Source organism: Podarcis vaucheri, assembly GCF_965113315.1.
Source record: "Podarcis vaucheri genome assembly, chromosome: Z".
Lineage (NCBI taxonomy): Eukaryota > Metazoa > Chordata > Lepidosauria > Squamata > Lacertidae > Podarcis > Podarcis vaucheri.
This window is the reverse complement of record NC_138758.1, coordinates 12392584-12416164: the sequence shown is the minus strand read 5'-3', so window position 1 is coordinate 12416164 and position 23581 is coordinate 12392584. Positions and strand designations below refer to the sequence as shown.

General features: G+C 41.8%; 1 long non-coding RNA gene across 1 annotated transcript; it reads right to left on the bottom strand.

Annotated features, from left to right (window-relative positions):
* Window positions 1-2979: 2979 nt before the first annotated feature.
* On the bottom strand, window positions 2980-23220 carry LOC309523533. Its single transcript, XR_014215442.1, has 6 exons — window positions 22907-23220; window positions 14874-14992; window positions 13781-13913; window positions 13005-13071; window positions 8263-8350; window positions 2980-3983 (listed from the first exon to the last, which is right to left on the bottom strand). It is a non-coding gene; the product is annotated as an uncharacterized lncRNA (long non-coding RNA).
* Window positions 23221-23581: the final 361 nt, after the last annotated feature.

Here is a 23581-nt window from a genome sequence, read left to right as displayed (position 1 = left end):
GGACGCGCGCCAGCCCTGCCTCCACCTGCTCTCCGCTACCCCCAGCCAGAGCATGAAGCTCCACCACTGACCCTCTTCACTAGTGAACTACACCCCAGGTCCTAGCTTCCTCCATACTGGCTCTCATGGTATGGCCATTGGTTCTTGGCCTGGTAGTCAGCTGCCATCTGCTCACATAGGCAAGACCAGAGAGGAGTGAAAGGGGCAAGTGTTTGCCTAAGAAATAGCAACCTTTCCTCCTGTTGGTGTAAATCTTGTGGAAATTATAACAGGCATAAACTGGAAATTTAAATAAGGTTTCAAAAAGCATGCTCACTTGACCTGTTTGAACTCTCCTATCTGATGATTCTGAAATGTTTTAAGATTCCATTAAAAAAAATCAATAGGATTTACTTGGGAGAAAATATGTCAAAGAGACTAGTATGAACATAAAATATACAATCATTTGTTTTTCAGACATTTAGCATGTGGGGTAAGGTTCACCACATCACTGTGATGCAGATTACCTCTTCAGTGGTCTCCCTTATGTTCCCAATGGCTACTCCACAAAACCATTAGATCAGGGAAATGCATTTGCTAAGGCAAGAAGTGTGTGTACAGGTATTCATGTGTGTGCATGAGAGAAAGTGTCATAGTTATAAAAACATGATATTTAAAGCTGGCGAGGAACATCAGATGTACACTAATCACTTTCACTTCGGATCTCTCAAAAGGAAGGATCTGCTGCAACAAGCTTTGAGAGTTGTTCCCTTGAAACACATCACAAGTCACTTGTACATCTTCCTTTGGCAATTTCACCAGATTTGGGTCATGTTTATGCATCCTTTCAAGTGTCTCGAGTAAAAAATTTTGCTGCTGCTATTTTTCTTTGCTGCCTTAATTTGTTTACCTGTTACTAAACTCACTATTGATTTAAATTAACTTTGCCAAGGCTCATTAGCTCAGTTAACTTGCATGCACTTTAAACACACTCGCATATTTACACAGGCTGATGTGCACACAGAAATACCTGAGTTGTTTCCCACCTGTTTGAGTAAACAAAATACCAGCAGCTCTTTACTCTGTAGGAAAGGGGGGAGGGGGGGAGAGGGCCCTCTTGTGAAATAAAAGGCAAGATATCGGGAAATGGGATTTGGAGTGCTTTGAAAACCAGAAGAAGAGTTTCAGTTTATAGAGACAGAGATAGAAAGAAATATGAAAACCTACCTCTGAAGGACTCTAGATCTGAAGTGCGTAATAACCTGGTGCAATGTCTGACCCCATATGATGCAAGAAGCCTCTGATTTGACGAGGATAATGGTGGCTTCATTTTCCAATCATGCCTGATCAAAAGGCTAGTGCCTTCATCCTACACGTGGAAAGGCTCCTTGTTGCTATGTAAACTGCTGATATGTAAACTATTTTTATATATGCAGATTGTTTTATAATTTGTTAATTGCATGGTGAAATTGTTCTGAGGTGGTTTGTTGGAAGATGGTTTGTTGTTGAAATGAAATACAATAAAGCAAAACAAAGCAACAAAAAGCTTCTGTAACAGAAGCTTGTGCAGATTGCCAGGTGACTGAAGAACATTATAGGGCATCTGGGGATGCACTTTCAGTTCCCAGGACTTACTACATCCATATTCCAATGGACACACCTTGGGCAGCATGGGGTAGTGCAGAATCAATCTGTATTGAGCTTTTGTTTTCCAAATGGAACTATACGATACGATACGATATGATAATCTTTATTCCGTACAGAACAACGAAATCACTAGACTATGAGAAGGCATTTTTTATAGACATAAAATATGCAAACAGTGTGCAGCCTAAGTCACATATCCTCCAACATTTCTCCAATGAAAATAGGGGTGTCCTATTCAACAACAACAACAACACTATTTATATCTGGCCCATCTGACTGGGCTGCCCCAGTCACTCTGGGTGGCTTCCAACATATATAAAACATAATAAAACATTAAGCATTAAAAAAAAAAAAATCCCTATACAGGGCTGTCTTCAGATCGCTCGGTATTGGAGTCGAATAACTCCATACCCTCCCAAATTTCTTCCATGAAAATAAGAAAAAATGGAGCATTCCAGGATCAAATCAGAAACCAAGATGACTTCTGTAAATCCTGGGCTGTCCCTGGAAAATAGAGACACTTGGAGGGTCTGAAATGAGAGCCCTTTGCCTAAATTGGGCTCTTAGACAGCCTATTTTTCCTTACATAGACTTTTGACTTGAGCATGACAATAGCATGCCCAATTCATATTCTTCTGTTATCATTCTTCTGCGGACTGCTGTTGCCATTAAGGTGATGTTTCAGGACAAATCTCCCTGCTTCAGTAGTGCCAGTTTTCCTGTGTAGCAGGAGTGGGGGTATTTTTTTAGTCCAAAAGGCCACACTGGTTTGTCGGAAACCATGCATATGAAGCCAGATGCAAAAGTGGGCAGAGAATTGGATGTGACTCTTTCCTTAGGCTACATTCCAGCCAGTCAGAGGTTTCTAAGACCAACCCACCCACACTCCTTTCATTCCTCCATCTTGGTAAGCAAAATGCATTATCACAGTTCAAGAACACACATTCCTGTCAGGCAAATGCATTTGAGGATGGCACGGAGCAGAGGTGATAAGAAGAAGCAGCCTGGGAGGAGGGACTGTTGCCCAGAGAGAATTCTGAGGGCCAGGTAGAAAGGTTTGGAGGGTCACATGTAGTCACCAGGCTTGAGTTTCTCTACCCTTGTTGTACAAAGACGCCCCACAGTATCATTTTCATTAAGAAGAAAACACATTAGAGCCCCAACTTCATCATACATTTAAAACCATATTATACCACTATAAACATCCATAGCTTCCCCCAAAGAATTCTGGGAACTGTTTTGAATTAAGGGTGCTGAGAGTTGCTAGGAGGCCCCTGTTTCCCTCACAGATCTACCATTCCCAGAGTGGTTTAACAATCAGTTCCTCGGGGAACTGAAGTTATGTGAGAAGAATAGGGGGTCTTCTAACAACTCTCAACACCTTTTACAAAACACAGCTGCCAGGATTCTTTGTGGGATGCCACACTGTTAAAAGTGGTGTGATACTGCTTTAGATTTATAGTGCAGATGGGGCCCAGGTCTTTCCTAAATGATGCCCTCAATTTTAGTTGCCAAACCTAGCAAATGTTAAATGCTGGAGGTGCAGTGATGGGGAGGAACAATGTCTGCGTCATAAATGAAAAGCAGCGAAGGAAGTGTCACAACTTCATTTTACAAACATAACGCATTGTCATGGCAACATGACTCCTAGCATTCTGTTTTTTAAAAAGGGAGCACTGAAATGTGAAGAGTGATGCAAACTCCTTCCACAATGTGACAATTGTATAAAGAAGCCTACATTGATAGTACACAGTAATTCAAACAAATACATCTTGAGATCTTTTATACCTAGACAGAGAGATTATGCATAATATTGTCTATGAACCCTGTTAGTTTGCAAATTTGTGCTATTTGTTCAAAACCTCACTAGGGATTGAGGCAGAATTATATGAGTCAGAATTTTGGACTGATCATTATACAGTTATGGAAAACCCTTAAGAGTTTAGAGGGTTAGAGAAAGAGAACCAGACATGCTCAGAAGTAGAAATGTTACAAGATGCAAAGATTGCCAACCTTTTGTGCACATTCAATGAGCACATTCAGAATTTTGAGAAAGCCCAACAGTCGTAAGTCACAAAATGGCTGTCCTATATCACAAAATGGCTGCAGTGGGGCCATGGCATAATGACAGACACTACTAAAAGAACAGAAAAAATACAGGACCACAAAACTGGATGCTTTCCCCATCAGCCACCCCATCAACGGGGAAAAGGCACTTACATCAACCACTGGCACACTCACAGACAGAAGCTCTTTGCCCACCCACCCTGTTCAGAACAGGTAGGACAGTAGGCATCCAATCTTGGCATCTAATGAATAGTGTGTATGTTCAAGGGAGAGCATCTTCAATGCAGGACCTGAGGAGGAAAAGCAAACAGTCTCTTGTGTAATGCTGAGTTTTGAGGGGATAGTTACTGAGATATTCTGCAGACACCCTAGGAGGCACCCTAGACCCATGCAGAGAGGAAGGGGGAGCTCAGGGACTTAGAGGGCTAAGCTGGTCAGGGAGCCCCACCAGGGACTTGGCTGCCTTTTTGTTTGAATTTATAATTTTATTCTAACAAGATTCCCACCCAGTGCCTCAAGCAAGCTCTGAATGGGCCTGCTGGTGGGCCTTCTGGTACCCATGAATGACAGACTGGTAACTACTTTAAGGCTTAACACACTTACATGTTATTGCATTGGCAATTAGGGCAGGGAACATGAGGCTTGTAGACTAGTTCAAGCCCTATTGCTGGAGGCAGAGTCTCTGGCAATATCACTGCAGCTGTAGTGTCTTGTTCACTTTGGAAACAGACATGAAACAGCAGGAAGAGGGGCCTGGAGGACCTCTTCCATTTTCAAAGCAGCAGCATTGGGAAGAACTGTCTGATGGTATGTGCTGCTGGACATAGAAGAGGTTGCCTTGGAAGGTGGTAAGCTCTTCTTCATTAGAGGCTGGGGTATGGTGAAACAGTAGATTTCCTGCATTGGCATGGGATGATCTCTGCATTTCCTTCCAACTCTCGTAATTCTGTCAGGCTGCATATCAGGCAGTTGAGGGACAGAATAAACGCAGAAGGCTTGCCTCTTTGACTTTGCTGCTTAAAACAATTGCTGCTTAAAACAGTTATATTTTTATAATTGATGAAGGAAAACACAACATAGGACTGAATTAAGTTAATCAATGTCTTTTCTGTCCATGCCTCATCCAAGCACTACTTGATGATGTTGGGCTGTGAATCCTAAGCCAATATATAAATATGCTTGCGCCACTTTGATCCACAAGGACAGATTGCTTGGCAAGGAATTGCACAGGGCAATGATGCTAGAAGAGAATCCCAAGCAAAGCACACTATGGTCAGGGAGCATCCTAACTTCTGCCTCAGGGCGATTCATTTGCTGCTTTCATCCCTTTCCTTACTTCTTATGTTTGTGGGCCATGTGTTATGTAAAGAGCATTGGAAACATGGTGCCCTCCTTGAAATAAATTGCTTGGCCCAAGTCTATCCATCACATTATAAAAAAATAAAATACTGCTTTTCAACTGGGATTTGCTACTCTTCAGACATGAAGAGATGATAGGTGGATAGATGCTTGAACGAGCTTGGAAATTGAACAATTGCTGATGTGGAAGAGCATCCTCTTGGTTAGTGATGAATCGCCTCAGTCTGCACTGAAGCATCCCTATCTGTGCATACAAGACTTGCACTGAAAGATGCAATAGAGCTTTGCCATGTTTTCAGGCCAAGTACAAACTTGCGTCTGTTATCACCAGTTTCCTAAATCTCTTCTAAAAGCAAGAGATGCTGGTGGGATGACACTGCTTTGTTTTCTCCCTGGCCCCACAATCAATAACCTAGCAGAAATCTTCCAAACTCTTTTGTCCCCAGGATGCAGAGAGGTTTAAGTGATGCAGTCCCTATGTGCCTGCTACCTCTATAACTTGTTTCACACACCTCACTATAGACTGAGCAGGACAGGACCACTGTAGAACTTACATGGTTTCATCAATGAATTTTCACTGTAGTAAGTTTACTTGTCTAAGGGGGTTCATATACCCCACCAGACCAGTCTATCAACTCCAACATGGACAAAGCATTAGGGTTGATGGAATATGTCTTCCTCGGGGGTACAGAAAATCTCCCCATGTGTCATCATCGCTACCCCTCAAGTCATCAATCTTTTGGGCATTAGCTCTCCTCTCCTCACTGTCATCTGAGCCCAAGAGTGGCTAGATTATCATTTCACTGAATGCATACCACTGTGTGGTTGGCAAAACAGCATCCACTACAGCCTTCTTCTGCAGCCTGAAACAAGGCGTGGTGTGGACCTTCCACCCAAGATTGTTTTACTTTGATGTTGAACAAGCAGGGGTAGTACATGAAAACAATGCATTCTACTATCAGTCTTAAGTTGTTGAGGGTTTTGCCTTTGAGACCATTTTTTGAAACCCATATGCAACAAAGCCTATTTACTGTTGTTAACCACCCTGAATGGCTCACTGGACCATTTTTAAGAAATGCCAGATCTGTGTGAAGTTTTCCTGTCCTTATGGCCTGTGTGATCCAATTCCCATATGCTTGATCTGCAGACAGATCCTTTATGGCAGTGAAGTAAGAGGTTCTCCAGTTGAGAGTTTGGTAAATGAAGGATCAATTTCAAGATCTATAGCATCTTGCCAATGCTACCTGCCCACTTGCTATTTAGAAAATATCTTCCTATTAAGCACTGTGATTAAGTGCCACAGGGGTGTGGAGGACACAAACCAACCAGATGCTTATGACTAAGCTAGACCTCTACCCAGTGCATGGTATCACCCTCCCACCCAGTGCTAACATTTGTAGAATGATCTCCAATGGCCTGCAGGCTCTTATCAATGTCCTTGTTCATGAAATCTACAAGACTATTAGCTGGTTTCTCTCTCGAGCCTTTATCCAGAGTGAAGATATCTTACACCTGGCTCACTGCACACAGAATAATGCCATTCTGTGATGATGCTGGGGAACTGCTGATCTAAATTGTCTGCTTTCAACCTAACTTTAGTTGTAGCTTCACGGCTGTCAAAGAAGATGTAGTCAATTTTACCGTTCTGACAAAGACCATCAAATTCCTGATCCAAGGATTTCATGACTTTTTCATTGTATCCAATGAAATTATACTCAGAGTAGACCAATTAAAACCAGTGAACCTCAATTAATCACTACCCTTAATTTCAATGAGTCTACTTTGTGGGTGTGGTGGTGGTGTTATTCACATTTTTGACATAACAGCACACAAATCAATAACCAATTGACTAGTACCCTGTTCAAAATAGAGTGTATTTTTGGCCACTGTCAATTATTTCTTTAATTTTACTTTCAGAGAAATAGTCCAAAAATTGAGATTTCATGTCCATTAGTTGAAGAGGAGCTAGTTACATTTGTGAAGAGCTCACATCTGTGTATATTTATTGTATGCAGCTGCTATGCTCCTGTTGCTTGTCAGTTTATTGGTGCGCAACATAAAATCGTGCCTATCGGTAGTGTCTGTGTGACTCATTCCTTTCAATATCCCAAACATCAGAGTGAGCTTCTCTGTCAATTTAGTTTGCCATAATTTGGCATCCAATGTTTCAAACTGGAAAGTCAGGACTTTCCAATAATGTGCCACCGTTAATGAGGCTACTTTGAGAATGACTAAAACTATGTATATGTACATTAGAAGCTTGAAATGCAGTAAGGTTGTTTCCCTCTGCTACTTTCCAAGTCACTTTTTATTTCACTTTTATGTCGCTCTGGAATTCACTGACCCTAAAGCCCTGCCAGGCTCTTTCCTTGTTTGTTCTTAGGTGCCTGGCCAAGGTACTACTGTTCAATTGTGCATTTTACTTTACCAACAGCTGACCATGTTCTACCTCAGTAAAGACAATAAGAAGAGTCCCATGGCTGGATCAGGCCAATGACCCATCTAATCCAGCATCCCGTTCTCACAGTGAACACCCAGACCATGGTTGCTATCTTGGACTTGCACCTACTCAGTCCTGGCGAGTTGACTTACTGAGAACAAAATTAACCTTTTAAGTTACATGCTGAATGATCTCAGCTGTTGCACTTCCAATTGGCTTAATTAATTAATTAGTAAAGGAAGCTATTGTCTGCTGAATGCCTGGGATTAGTGCCTTGCTGATTTAGTTTTTAGGAGAAAATCTACTTTGTACCTTTACACACACACACACACACACACACACACACACCAGTACAGAAAGATATATTTTTTAAAAAATAATAATAAAATATATATTTTTATTAAAGATTTCTTTGTGTACAAAAACACACGCGTTGTCTCTTTTTTCAAGTTGTGTTTTCTACAATTCAGTTTCATTTGGTGTGAAACATTAGTATTACATACAATGTTAGGTTGGGAAGAAAAGAGGGGGAAAGAAGGGGGAATGGTGAGTGGGGTCAGGTGGCTATGTTTCTATTTTTCTACTTAGTGGGGGGCGGGGTTGTGTCAGCGTCACTTGCGTGGATTCTCTTACTATTCATTCATTGTGTTTCCTTGGTGGTGAGAGAGGTTGGGGGTGGCCTATGGTGGATTTTAAGGAATCCACTTCTTTTTTAAAAAAAAAATCCGTCATGTGCACAGTAAGCAGCCTCCCTGCCCTCCCATACTTACAGAAAATGCTGGGTTTTCAGGAAACATGGATCCATGGAAAGGCTCCAGAATGCAGACCATTGTCGAATGAAAAGCACCCCCTTCCCACCTGGAAAACAAGAAAAAGTGACAAAAGGAACCTGTACCCCACCCATGAGAATTGCAGACAGATTTTCCTTCCATTTTGATGTTTTGGGGGTACATTTACTTTTACTCAATAATTGGTGCAGAATGGTCAAAAACTGCACACCCAAAAATGGCAGAGCTCTAATTGTTTTATTCCAGTACGTTTCTGAGCACAATTCAAAGTGTTGGTGCTGACCTTTAAAGCCCTAAATGGCCTCGGTCCAGTATATCTGAAGGAGCGTCTCCACCCCCATCGTTCTGCCCAGATGCTGAGGTCCAGCACCGAGGGCCTTCTGGCGGTTCCCTCACTGCAAGAAGTGAGGTTACAGGGAACCAGACAGAGGGCCTTCTCGGTGGTGGCGCCCTCCCTGTGGAACGCCCTCCCACAAGATGTCAAAGAGAACAACAACTACCAGACTTTTAGAAGACATCTGAAGGCAGCACTGTTTAGGGAAGCTTTTAATGTTTGATGTATTACAGTATTTTAATATTTTGTTGGAAGCCACCCAGAGTGGCTGGGGAAGCCCAGCCAGATGGACGGGGTATAAATAAATTATTATTATTATTATTATTATTATTATTATTATTATTATTATTATTATTATTGCAGTGCTCTACAACAGTGGTGAAGATCCTTCAGTCCATGGAGGTAATTAAGTATCCCCATTTGCCCCACAAGTCTGTTTTGGCCTTGCCATAGTTAACTGAGGTATGCCTGATGTCATATACGAGGTCAGTTGTGAGGCAGGCCAGGATGTGGATGGGCCAAAGGGGTGTGATTTGTACTTTCAAGTCCTGAAAATCAGCTGTGCCTTTGCCCTCACTGTTTAATTTCACACTGAATGTGCAAAACCGAGTCACCAGATGCCACTGGGTGAATGACAGGTGGGAGGCCCACACTGCCCATCTGTCAGACTTGGTCCAAGGCAGGTGGGGTGGGGAAGATAAGGATTCAGACAACTATATGGAATCTTTCTCCTGCTCTGCGATTTAGGCTTTCATCCTACTCTCATTCTGATACAGAAACCTGCATTGAAAATTACAAAACACAACTGCAAGCATAGCCACCTTTGTAAGTTGAGTCAATCAGATCAGGGCTCACAACAAAAGCCTGGCTTTAGGAGACCTGTCAGAGCAGAACACATTTAACAGTTTCCGATGGGAAAATGCATAGAAGAAAATGACAGGTTTGCTTTTCTGTTGTCTGCTAGCAAGAAATGTGAACTTTTCAAGTGTGGCTGTGCCTCAGATAAATACAAGGGCAGCAGAAAGATTGCTGTGGAATCAGAGTGACCAGTCTGCACCCCTACAATTTCAGTGGTGGTTTGCTGACACTTGAGAGTGCCTTCACAAAATCTGGCAAGAAGGCGAGATACAGTGACCCCCACATTGCTCCTGTGAAAGATTGCCACATCAAGCACACCACTCAAAGCACTTCCAACTGTGGAAATAACCTTTCGTAGACCCCTAATGGGGAAGCTGTCAATGTAATGTGCTCATTATTGCATGGAGCTGCTCCTCATGTTGATCAGAGCAGCTGCTTGGAATACCTTGAACAGCAAACTCTGGGGAATGTTTATGAATACCAGACAGGGTGTGATGAGCTGGCATAGGTCACTTTAATTGGTGTTGCCTCTGGGTGACATGAAGGTACCCTTTTTACACTTAAAGCCACCCCTAACCTAAGTTTCATTCATTGGGTACATGTCAAGATTGATAGCATGGCACACTATAGCTTTTTACCAAATAAATAAACAAGATCCTAGAAACATCATTGTTTCACCCCTGATCTTTCTGCAATATAATTTGTAGTCTAGGAACTAAAAACACAGAAAATACATAGTTGTGACTATATAATATACACATGTATTTACAGTGGTGGCTCCTCTTTTAGGGAGACTGGGGCACTTCTCCACCAAACCCAGTCTGCTCTCAGCCAGAACCTATGCTTGCCTTCTCACAACTTGTCATAGTGGTGTCATTGGCAGTCAGCTCCCTTCTCCTTATTATCAGCGCTGCCCTTGTTGAACTCAACTGAGAGAAGAATGGGGACAAATCTTAGATGAGTTGGCTGTGCCTGTAATTAGCTCTGGCTTTACCTACACTTCACCTCCTTGCCTTCCACCCTATTGGTTTCAATAGCCACTGGTGACCAGGCACCACTGCATACCTGGAGAGAGATTTTGAATTGGGACCATGAAATCAATTGGCATTATGGGGTAATATCCCGTTTGGACTACTGCAATGCACTCTATGTGGGGCTACCTTTGAAGGTGACCCGGAAACTACAACTAATCCAGAATGTGGCAGCTAGACTGGTGACTGGGAGTGGCTGCCAAGACTATAAAACTCCGGTCCTGAAAGACCTACATTGGCTCCCAGTACATTTCTGAGCGCAATTCAAAGTGTTGGTGCTGACCTTTAAAGCCCTAAACGGCCTTGGTCCGGTATACCTGAAGGAGCATCTCCACCCCCATCATTCAGCCTGGATACTGAGGTCCAGTGCCAAGAGCCTTCTGGCGGTTCCCTCACTGTGAGAAGCGAAGTTACAGGGAACCAGGCAGAGGGCCTTCTTGGTAGTAGCGCTCGCCCTGTGGAATACCCTGCCATCAGATGTCAAGGAAATAAACAACTATCTGATTTTTAGAAGACATCTGAAGTTTTTAATGTTTGATGTTTTATCATGGTTTTAATATTCTGTTGGGAGCAGCTCAGAGTGGCCAGGGAAACCCAGCCAGATGGGTGGGATATTAATAATAATAATAATAATAATAATAATAATAATAATAATAATAAACAGGAACTTAAGGATTTGACCCCAAATCACCTTCTCCCAATCTCAGCAAAATGAGTTTTTGTACAAACTCTAATTATGATGTCATATTGTCTCACACGTGTGCACACGTGTGCGCACCCCCCCCCCACACAAATATATATATATATATCAATGTGATCAGTGTCTTCTTTCTGAAGATTCCCAAAGTGGCAGATTTACAGGATTTAAGACTGGTTTTCACAAGAGATATTATGAGCAAGGTCACTGCAGGTCATGAAATTTTCATCAAGATAATGGCAGAGGGGCCAATAATACAAACATGTTTGCTTTGTTGAATGACATCAGTGGGCAAAAGCCTGATCTTTATTGAAATGGTATAAAATGCTGAGCAAGGGCTTCATTGTGACTTGCAGCCACTTAGTAGCCTTATCCTCCATGAATTTGTCTGGTTGGTTCCACATCTTGTGGAAACCAATCTTATTGTTTGACAATGTGTGAAGAAGTCCTTTGTTTTGTCACTCCTGAACCTCCCACCATTAAACTTGTTTGGATGACACCCAGGTTCTACTGTTATGAGAGACAGATACACATTTTTCTCTACACTGTCTCCCTATGATGGTTTCTACCACAGTGAGGGGACCACCAGAAAGCCTTTGGTGCTGGATCTCAGTGTTTGGGTTGAATGATGGGGGTGGAGATGCTCCTTCAGGTACACAGGTATCCCACCCCCAGGAGGAAGCATTGCCTGTGACAGCCACCTAGTGTTCCTAAATGATAAGACCAGTGCTAGAGGTGTAAGTTTTCTGGAGGTGGCTCTACTACTGAGTCAAGGCAGACAAGGAGGAGCTACAATGCAAGAAGGAGCAAAAGAATCTTGCTTGGTCAGATCATTGGTCCATTTAGCTCAGCACTGTCTCCCCTGCCTGGCAGCATCTCTCCAGGTTTTCAGACATGGGTCTTTCCTAGCATACCTGGAGATGATGGGATTGAGCCTGGGACCTTTGGCGAGCAGTTTGTGCTCTGCCACTGAACAGCAGGCATTCCCCAAGGAATCCCACCCAACCTGGATGAATGCTTTCACTCTTATATGTGATCATGAGAAGAAAACAGAGATGCAAACTCCATATGCCTTAGTCAGTTGAACTTTAGAACAGGAGTAGCCAACATGGTGAGATGGGCCTTAAGTCCCATCCTCACTTTTCATAGACTATGCTGGCTGGGGATGATGAAACAATAATCCAACTAAATTGGAGAGCACGACATTGGCTTCCCTTGCTTTGGAATACATCAAATGAATTTTGTCAGTCTCTTTTAAAAGAAAAAAGAGGGAGAAAGGCCACATCCTTAAAAGGTTTTACTCCCACAAAATCTATTTTTTCCTAAAAGCCACGTCACAAAATTTTCCTAGCTATGTTTGAAAAGAACAGGTGGGGGAGGGGTGCAGATGTAGTTCGTAAGGAAAGAAATCTACTTGTAAGAGAACTGACAGGAACAGACCTTTTTGGCGACAACTTTGTTCAAGACTGCTCTGGCTGTCACTCATTTAAAGAACTAATTAATGCATTACAACATTACGACATCCCCCCCAAAAGCAAGATAAAAAGTCTTCCCCTCCCAATAATATTTGCTGTGTTTCTGTGGTGATGTTCAAAATTAATTACAGTATGGTGACATTTAAATAGGTATATTGAAATAATTAATCTGTTAACTTGCCTGCTTATGGCTTATGAATGGGTCAAAGGAAAGAAGTGATTTCATGTTTTCTGACTGGCATTCTCTTTTCTTTTCATTTGCATCTTAATCCCACCATTAAGGTGGCTTTTTAAAAAGAATAATAATACAAAAATGTTTAATTTAAAACCTTCAAAGTGTGTTTTTTCCTCCACTCTTTTATCCTTCACAACACTTCCTTAGTTGTTTTGAATAGCCTAGAAAAATAAAATAAAAAAGAAGAGACAAGCACATACCATTTAGATAACATGTTTAACTGAAGTGAGCAAATTAATCTTTCCCCCTAATTTATCCAGGTCGGTTCACCAGTGAGAGATCTGTACCACGAAAAAACTGGTCGCAAGATCTAGCTAGGTCATGCCACCAATTTTATGGTGTATAAAACCTTGCACTAAATAAACCTTCTGGATAAATTTGGGAACGAGTCCTAGTTCAGTAGTAAAGTGCAGGTAGGAACATAGGAATTGAGTTCTGGTTCAAAGCCAGAACCCACAGAGAAAGTGGCAGGACAGGTTAGAGGCTTCAGGACCATGGATAGCTCTCCAGTTCAAGGATTAGGTGACCTGTGTTCAACACTACTGCATGCCACTGCAACTCAGAGTGGAGAATAGTGGGTAAAATGGCCAAGGTAAATAGCATTGTTATGATTCCTGAATCCACAGCAGCTAAGAAAACAGACCAAACTCAGGGCTCTGAACTGACTGCTGGAGATCAAAAGACTACTGCACATGAGGCTGTCAAACAGGAGCCCTCATAAGAACTTGAGCACCAAGACATGCAGTGCCAGAACCCAAACCCTCACAACCCTTCTCCTGGGCTGTGATATGCCTCACACTGTACATTACCAGTCCAGTGGTGCAGGAAGTGCCTAGGAAAGAGTCTGTGAAATGGAAGAGAAGTGCTTACCTTCAGGCCAGAGGTTTGGTCTGCTTAAGCTCCAGAGTTATCCACGTGGGGATGGAGAATACCTGCTCTGCATGCAGAAAAAGTCCCTACTTCAATCCCTAGCATGTCCGGTAGACTCGAGAAGGACCTGGTCCTGAAGTTACGGAGAGCTGCTGCAAGTCAGTGTGGACAATACTGAGCTACATGGCTTGAATCAATATAAGGCAGCTTCCTGTGTTCTTAATCAGATTCAATGTTTAATAATATTAAAGGAAAAATAGATGTCAGCAGTGAGAAAAGTATTTGGTTTTTTTTTTATAATTCAGTGAAAAGCTGTTAAAGGACATCAGTTTCCCATCAGCGTATGATCCTTACTAAGCAGAGAGCCATCAAGTATCAAATATAGCAAATGGTTAAGGATTGCAAAACTGTGTTCCATCTTTTGTTTCTCCATGCAATTGCCCAATTATTTGACTGATACTTGACTCCAACTCATTTCATCTCTCCCTGTAATCAAAGAAGCACACTGATAGGGGGAAAAATATCATTAAGACCCCAATTAATCAGGGAGGCATTGATTTTTGGACAAACAGAAAGTGTTTAGAAATGCAAGCCTATTATCTAGTTCTACACTAGAGCAAAATGGGTCTGTGCTATTCAGAAACCTCACTGTGAAGTCTGTCTGTATTATATTAATCCAACAGTTGCTCTTGATATATTTTCCTGGCGACTGCTATTATTATTATTATTATTATTATTATTATTATTATTATTATTAATTTCTTAGTCACCGTTCTCAAAAATGACCCAAGGGTGGGCACACACACACACACACACACAATTTACTTCATAAAATTAATAATAATAAATAATAACACTATGGGTATTAGTGTTTTGGTTTGTTACTATGTTATGTATTTTTGCATTTTTATATTGTAAACTGCCTCGTGAGCCTGTAAAATATTATCCACCACTTGATTGTAAAAAAACACACAAACAAATCTCAAAGTAGATCACAAAAAGATAAAGCAATAAAATGGAGAAAGAATTCACAACTATGCTTTACAACATATCAGTGTTGAAATACTAAAACAGATTAAGATGACCTTCTTACAGCTTGCTTGCCCAGATGCTTAGAAAGAATGTTTTCAGCAGTCACCAGAAAGGGTAGTGAAGGTGCCTCGATAGACATGGAGTTCCAAAGTACAGGCACTGTGACACTCGATCAAATTCCTACAAATGCAGAAGTTTATAGAAATACAAAATTTAAAACCAAACAATGGGCTGCATACAAAGCTAGTCTTACTCAGAGCAGACCCATTGAAAATCATAGGCATGACTAACTTGGGCACATTAATTTAAATGGGTCTGGTCTCGGTATAACTTAGTGGGATACAACCCAATAAAAAACAGTGAAGCCATATAATAAAAGCACTTACCCCATAAAGAAAAGCAACAGAATCAAGACTAGAAAAATCTACAGCTGACCAAAAACAAAGACCGCCGATCAGCGACAAGACACCATCACATACTGTCACATGCCAGAGTGAAGAGGAAAGTTTGGGGGCCAAAAATACTCTGTATTGCCCATGCTGGGGCAAGCATTCTATATATCCATTGCTGAATTCCCAAGTCATCAGGCCAATGGGTTAATTTATGTGGTTAGAGTTTAGTCTAGCAACTGAACTGCTCACTGTGCCAGCCTGCTCCCCACCCAGCATGCTCCCCACCTGGAATGGCTTTTTCACATAAAGTTTGGTTCATATCTCTGCCTAGTCTGTAAAATCAGATTTCTTCCTTTTGCGTAGAAAGAATAGAGATGATGCTGTGGCTCTTGACTGACACAACAAAGGAGGTATATGTTGACAACGGCAGTGCTGACTGTTGCCTATTGGAACTAGTAGGGTGCAAGGCAGGGAGGCCAATGGTAGGTGGATCAAAAGCAAATGACAGGCGGAGCCACCTTCTGAGTTGACTGCAAATAAGATGGCAGGCAAGTGGTGGCTGGCTGAGAGCACACTGGGGGTGGTTAGGCAGTCCCCATTTGACCTTATGGATCAATCTCCATGGCTTTACTGCATCCCCCCTTCCTTCCTTTGTTTTTCTTATAACCTGTGGAGCTGTAAAGCTGTGATATCCTACAGTGTCTGCCATAGATGTACTTCTTAAATGAAACTGCATGCTGCTGTCTTGCTATGCAGTGTTGCAGAGCTTACTTCATTATCACGCCCCGACAGCCAGAGGAAGGAAGCAGAGCACCGCAAAAGGACTGTCAATTGCCAATCTCAGTTCAAGTTCAGTATAATGCCTCTGCCTGTTTTGAATGCATCTCTACGCACGGACATCACCACTTGCAGTTTACAGGTGATGCTTTCCATACTGCCTATTTGAGCAGCAAGCGGAGGGTGGGGGGAGAGGCAGTGAGCCGGAACTCCCTGCTTTAGCTGAATAGCTTGCCAAATTGTTTGGCTGCTTGAGCTCAATAATATATTTTGAGACACTTGGCTGTGTGCAGCTCCATAGATCTGGTTGGCTTCTTGCACACTCCTCTACGGTTCATGCTTCACTTCTCGGGCGGGGGAAATAAATAAATATTAAGTGATAAGCAGCTATAAACACCGCCATCTGTTTGGAAGAATACACACACTCTATTGCAGCCTTTTCTAACCTGGTGTCCTCCTGATGTTTAGACTAGGACTTCCATTATCTAACAGCTACTCATCTTGATCATTATGTTCTACCACCGCTGCCTGAGGCAGTATGTTTCTGATGATCAATTGCTGAAAACTGCAGGAAAGACTAATGCTGTTGCATTCAGCTCCTCCTTCTGCGCTCCCCATGGGCATCTGGTTACCAACTGTGAGAACAGGATCCAAGGTTAGATGGGTCAGTAGCCTGACCCAGCAAGCTCTTCTTAGGTACTTAACCCTGACTATTGGCCATGGTGGCTGGGGTTCATATAGTGAAATGAAATAGGACTGGACAAATTCATGGAGGATAATAATGGCTTCTAGCCCATAATGGTTATGGTCTACTTTCCCTATTGAAAACAGTGTGCCTCTGAAGGCCAGGAGCTGGGAATTACAAGTCTGGTGTTTGCTGTTGCACACATATGATAGTCATCTGGTTGGCTACAATGAGAACAAGTTGCTGGACTAGGTGGATTCTTGACTGATTCAGCAGAGCTTTTCTTAATGTTCTAAGGTTGTAGAAGGCTGCTCCTATTCACCTACGACAGCTACAACTCGCAGAGTGTACCTCTAACCAGGGAACTCTGGGAATTTTAGCTCTGGGAAGGGAATAGAGATTTCCTACCAACTCTCAACACCCTTAACAGACTACAATTTCTAGGATTCTTTGGAGGAAGCTGTGACTGTTTAAAGTAGTACGATACTGCTTTAAATGTCTAGTGCAGATGGGGCCTAGGATAGGTTGAGTAATTTAATTGAGTCTTCTCTGAGGGAAACTTAGCTGAAAACCTTGAACTGTAGCACTGCTGTTAGGAAGCGAGGATACACTGCATGATTTTGCTGCAGGTCCCAGTTGTCATCCCTTATCCTAGAGTCTGGCTGCTTTGCATTTTTTTTGTTAAGCATTATTTAGCAAATTTATTAGGAAACAAGTCTGCAAATTCAGCATTTATTAGCGAAGGAAAAATAAAATGCTAAGCTGTTATACCAAGAGGGAAAGCCTCTTCATGTGGGAACCATGCAAAGATAAGTACCAGTACAGGAAGGGACAAAATCAAATAAAATGGTGAGTGTGACAGTAATATTACAATGATATTGTACTACTACCAGAATTGGTTGCTGGAATATTATTCTCAGCAGTTTAATAAAAGAGAAATGGGATTGATTCAACAAGGTGTACCCTAAATGCTACTGTAATATTTTCTACAGTACTTTCTTTCACAGATATCATTTTACTCATATGAAAAGACATCATATGAAAACAGGCTTCATTTTTTAATGAAAAGACTCTGGAAAAAAAAAAAAAACCTCCAATGGCTTCCATTTTCCTATTGGCCAGAGGTACTTTGGCATTCTTCAGCTTTTTCCCTTTTCAGTTTACCTGTCACCAAAAAGAATGGATAATGGAAAAAGTATGTCAAGGCTACCTGTACCTTTGCATATTTCATACTTCTCCTACTTGCAGAATTTTGTAGACAAGCCTCAAAAATCCAACCAGTGAAGGAAAAGAATCAGATTTCATTTGGTTCTTAAAATGGACAATGATTCCCTGTACAGTATATATTGATTGGGTCCAGGGTCAGCCTGCTCATGAGATGGGATGAAGCAGCCACTTCAGGGGTAGAGACCCCAAAGAGGCAACCATGTGGGCACCACACCACCACCTCTGCCACTGGCAAAGAAGCAGCACCAGGATCAGCACTGATTTATGCCAACATCTCGTGCGATTTTGCTGAAATCATGTGAGATTGCATGGAGCCTGAGAGATCTTGCAATATTTCAGTGAGATTTCACGAGCCCTAATTAGCTCTGCAAGCCAAGCATTAGAGCAATGGTTCCTAAGCAGGGCCTTGCTTCAATATCTTACAGGCTGCGGTAGAATGCGGTAGCAGGGAAATCCCAGGCAGTGCTGGCCTGAAGGAGAGCACCAAGATCTCCCTCCTCCCCAAGCTGGGCATGCTTAAAAAGTCTTGCTGGACTACTCAGCCATCCGTTTCTGCAATCTCCATCCATTCTGCCACCTGAACTGAAGCCACATGCTTTGCCTTCCTGAATGGTACATTATATGCTACACAAAAGCACAGAATCAACAGAGTGGCAGAAAGATGTGGTTTTGTTAGGGCTGGATTAAGACTTTCTGAGGCCCTAAGTACTTAAAAGGTTTAGATGGCCCCAAACAATAATAATAAACAGTAAAATAAAATGGTGCTTTTCAAAATAAAGCAAAACCTACATTAAGATTGCAAATAATGTTTATCTTTGCATATTTTCACCTTATTTATATCTGAAAAAACTCTCCTACTTTTTCTAATTGCAAGGTATTTGATCAGAACTAATCTTACACGGGTGGCGCTGTGGGTAAATCCTCAGCGCCTAGGGCTTGCCGATCGCATGGTCGGCGGTTCAAATCCCCGTGGCAGGGTGAGCTCCCGTCTGCGGTCCCAGCTCCTGCCCACCTAGCAGTTCGAAAGCACCCCTAAAAGTGCAAGTAGATAAATAGGTACCGCTTTCTAGAGGGAAGGTAAACGGCGTTTCTGTGTGCTGCGCTGGTGCTGGCTCGTCAGAGCAGCTTTGTCATGCTGGCCACGTGACCCAGAAGTGTCTCCGAACAGCGCTGGCCCCCGGCCTCTTAAGTGAGATGGGCGCACAACCCTAGAGCCGGACACGACTGGCCTTCAGGCAGGGGTACCTTTACCTTTACCTTTTTAATCTTACATAATATATCTGCTTCTATACTTAGTAGAGTTGATGCATCCAGCCTCCCTTGTTGCATAGTTTTTCTGCTGGAATTTTAATATACTTCAGCTGCGTAAATGAACACCCAGTTGATCATTTTGTGACCACTAAAGTTAAAAATCTGGTAATAGAAAATTTGTGTGGTGCCCCCTTCTCTTGATGTCCTAAGCATGTGCTTATTTTGCTTAATGATTAATTCAGCCCTGGGTTTTGTGGAGGCCCTGATCTTGATTCAGAATAAGGGGTGCAATTGTTAACATCTTTACAAGAGGGGGTGGTCCCTGCCTGCCTGAAGGAGGCAGTGGTAAAACCACTCCTTAAGAAACCTTCCCTGGATTCAGAAAACCTAACTACCCGCCAGTTGCTTATCCCCCTTTCCTGGGCAAGGTTCTGGAATGAGTGGTCACAGACCAGATCCAGGCGCTTTTGAAAGAAACTGATTTCCTGGAACAGAGTTTGGCCCGGTTTTGGCACAGAAACTGCTTTGGTCGCCCTGTATGATGACCTTTGTCGAGAGAGAGAGACAAGGGAAACATGTCCCTGTTAAATGTTCTCAACCTCTCAGCGGCTTTCAATACCTTTCATCAGCCATGGTATCCTTCATGAGTGACTCTAAACTGGGGGTTGGTGGCACTGCTTTGCGGTGCTTCCAGTCCTACTTGGATGGTTGTTCCCAGAGGGTGTTACTTGGGGAATGCTTTTCAGCCCTGTGGAACCTTCAGTGTGGGGTTCCGCAGGGCTCAATCCTATCCCCCATGTTGTTTAACATCTACATGAAATCACTGGGTGGGGTTATCTGGAGGTTTGGAGTACGTTGTCAGCAGTATGCTGATGACACTCAGCTCTATTTCTCCTTTACATCTGCAGGTGAGACAGTGGAAGTGCTGGACCAGTGTCTTGCCTTGGACTGGATGAGAGCTAACAAATTGAAGCTCAATCCAGATAAGATTGAGGCACTGTTGGTGGGTGGTTCCCTAGACCAGATGGCTGGGAGATCACCTGCTCTTGATGGGGACTCTGACGTTTCCTCCACAAACATCTCAGTTGCACTGGGGGTGGTACAAAGTGCTAAGAGATGAAATAATGAATGATGCATTCATTCATCTCTTAAGACTGACGGATCTTGAAATAAAAGGGATGGAGAAATTATATTGATTTATATAGCTTATATTATTACAGAGTCTGGTCATTCAGACACAATCATGTCTGAACAAATTGACCAACAAAATGTCTACTTTCAATTTTGTAAACAACTAGGTAAAAAGGAAAGACTAGCTCATGTACACATATACTTGGAAGCAATTTATTCCTCTCTTTTTTTAAAAAAAGCAGGTGATTTTATTTGTTTTATTTGTTTGTTTGTTTATTTTGTTTCCTTTTTGTATGTGTTTTTTATTTTTTGCTTTCTCGGTTTTTGCATTCTTGATCCAAAATTGAAGAATTGAAAGAATTGAAAATAAGAAAAAATCAAAGGATTGAAAAATAAATTAAAAATACAATAAATAAATAAATAAATAAATAAATAAAGCAAGTGAAGTGGCTTATTTAAGAAAAGAATATTGTGAAGCAGAGGGAATGCTAGATTGATTAAGTTTGTTTATGCAACTCTTCTTACTGGCAATGAAGCTCTAATTTTGCTTGTCTAAATACTTAATGGAAATGAATGCCTAACAAGCAAACAATGTAGATCTCTGGGCCCACTCTATGTTTGCGGTGCCTAAGACTGTACAGAATTGGAAAGCACCCTTTCAAAATCAGTTTTTTCATTTCAGCTATACTTGGGCAATGAGGTGAAATCCTTTTTGGGGTGAAGAGAATTGGAGCTGCCATTCTTTTAATTTTGGGGCATTCAAAATGGCTACCAGGATTAAAAAAACATGACTGCCTCCTTTGCTACAAATGGCAAATACCATTGTAGTAGACAGCAGCTGAATATCTGCAGAAAAATACACACTGTTACAGAGTGGGCAGACCATCCATCCAGCAACTCATTTTATTTAAGAGGCATAGTGTTGAATATCCCTATAAAGAAAGGGTAGTGATTGAAGTAGGCTTGTTAGAAATACAAAGTCACAGTGTGCTATTCTGTGCAACCCTATTTTTAACTCTGAACTGCTAGGGCAAACTTTTTTATGTTTGGATTTCTTTCTCTTTTTTTCCTAAGAATGTCTTGCAACATACCTGCCAAAAAAGAAGCTTCTTTTGGGGGGAGGGATTGGATTTTTTGCATGTATAAGCAGAAATAGGCCCACCGAATTCAATGGAGTTTATATGCTGAAGAATTAATGAAATTACCTGGAGAAACAAAGTTGGGAGATGGACTGTTTAAAAATAATAATAATAATAATTCTCAAATTATTCAATCAATTCCGCAATTTTTGTTTAATCTCCATTTCTCCCCAGTTCTAGGTCTTATCTGTGGCATATATTTAAAGCAGCATCATACAATATTTAAGTCATGGCTCCCCCCCCCCAAAAAAAATTGTTTTTGTTGTTTAGTCATTTAGTTGTATCCGCCTCTTCGTGACCCCGTGGACCAGAGCACGCTAGGCACTCCTGTCTTCCACTGCCTCCCGCAGTTTGGTCAGACTCATGTTGGTAGCTTCGAGAACACTGTCCAACCATCTCGTCCTCTGGCGTCCCCTTCTTCTTGTGCCCTCCATCTTTCCCAACATCAGGGTCTTTTCCAGGGAGGCTTCTCTTCTCATGAGGTGGCCAAAGTATTGGAGTCTCAGCTTCAGGATCTGTCCTTCCAGTGAGCACTCAGGGCTGATTTCCTTCAGAATGGATAGGTTTGATCTTCTTGCAGTCCATGGGACTCTCAAGAGTCTCCTCAGGCACCATAATTCAAAAGCATCAATTCTTCGGTGATCAGCCTTCTTTATGGTCCAGCTCTCACTTCCATACATCACTACTGGGAAAACCATAGCTTTACTATACAGACCTTACGAACTATACGGAGATTTGTTAGGAGACCCCTATTCCTTCAAGAAGTTACAATTCCCAGAGGGTGCATTGAATGCTTAACCAAACTGCAAAGTGCAGCTCTGGGAGAAGGAATAAGGCTCTCTCAGTAGCCTTAGCAAACTACAGTTCTCAGGATCCTTTTGGGGAAGTCGTGACTCTTTAAAGTGGCATCAGTGTTTTAAATGCATAGAGCAGATGGGGCCCTAGCGAGGCCATAGAATTGTAGAGTTGGAAGGGACCCTGAGGATAATCTAGTCCAGCCCCCTGCAATGCAGGAATACACAGCTGTCCCATATGGGGATCAAACTGGCAACCTTTGTGTCCTATAAAGAGAGGCAGCTTTCATCCTTTTCTATGGAAAGTGGGAAAGGGGATACAAATTCTATACATTTTCAGGAGGTGGAGAACTTTCCATATGATAGGAGGCAGCAGAGAGTTTCAGTGGGTTTTTCTTTCTTTTATGTAAAGCAGACAATTGAAATGTTCACAAAGATTTGCCAGCAGAAGTAGATGCCAAGGAACCCTCCTCTTTAAAAAAAATAATAAAAAAAATCTGTAAAAAAGTCACGTTCAGATATATATTTAAATACCAATTTTTGAATGTTTTTCCTTTTAAAATACAGATTTCTAAATACATGTTAAACAGTTCTAAACATTTTTCTTTAAAACACAAACATACATACATTTTTTGCATTTTTTCAAGGAAAATTGCATAGAAAAGTTTAGGAAGGGTGAAAGCTCATGGATGACTAACCTGATCCATGCATTGCTCCAGAAGCTCAGATCAGGCTGGAATTTGCAAAGATGAAAATGCTCAAGCATCTCTGTGTGCAAATGCATTTGTGCAAATGTTTCATTCATTTTAGTGTAAGCAACATCCAATGTACGTCAGATGACAAATGATATTTATTTAGCCAAAGCAACATGAGGTTTCAGTTGCCCAGCCTTAAAAAGCATGGGAATTCATATGGGAATGATGCAGCGACATTGTACAGCAAGCCCCAATCTGCAATTTTGATGTATACTAATGGAGCACAGTGACATTGGGGTTCGTTTATCCAGTAAAACACTCTGGACTGACATCAGGAATCATCTAATATAATGATAAAAAGCTCTTTCAAAGGCTAAAATGATTCAGCTGACAAACTGGCAATTACTCCCACAGACTCTCCAAGCCTGTCTTTAAATAAAACATTTGTTAAAACATTCCACTCTGTGCCTTGTGTCACCTGCAGAAAGATTAATTCTATGGTACATTCTCTCTGCAAGGAATTTTCAGGCAGTGTTTGGTGTTGTGAAAACGCACACACAGAATTTTACAAGATCTCCACTTGTGACGCCTAATTAGCATTCCTTTACAGACCAGTGATCTCATTATCTAGTTTGAGTCATCCCTTTTTGAAATTTTTCTCTTTGTATTTTTCTTTCT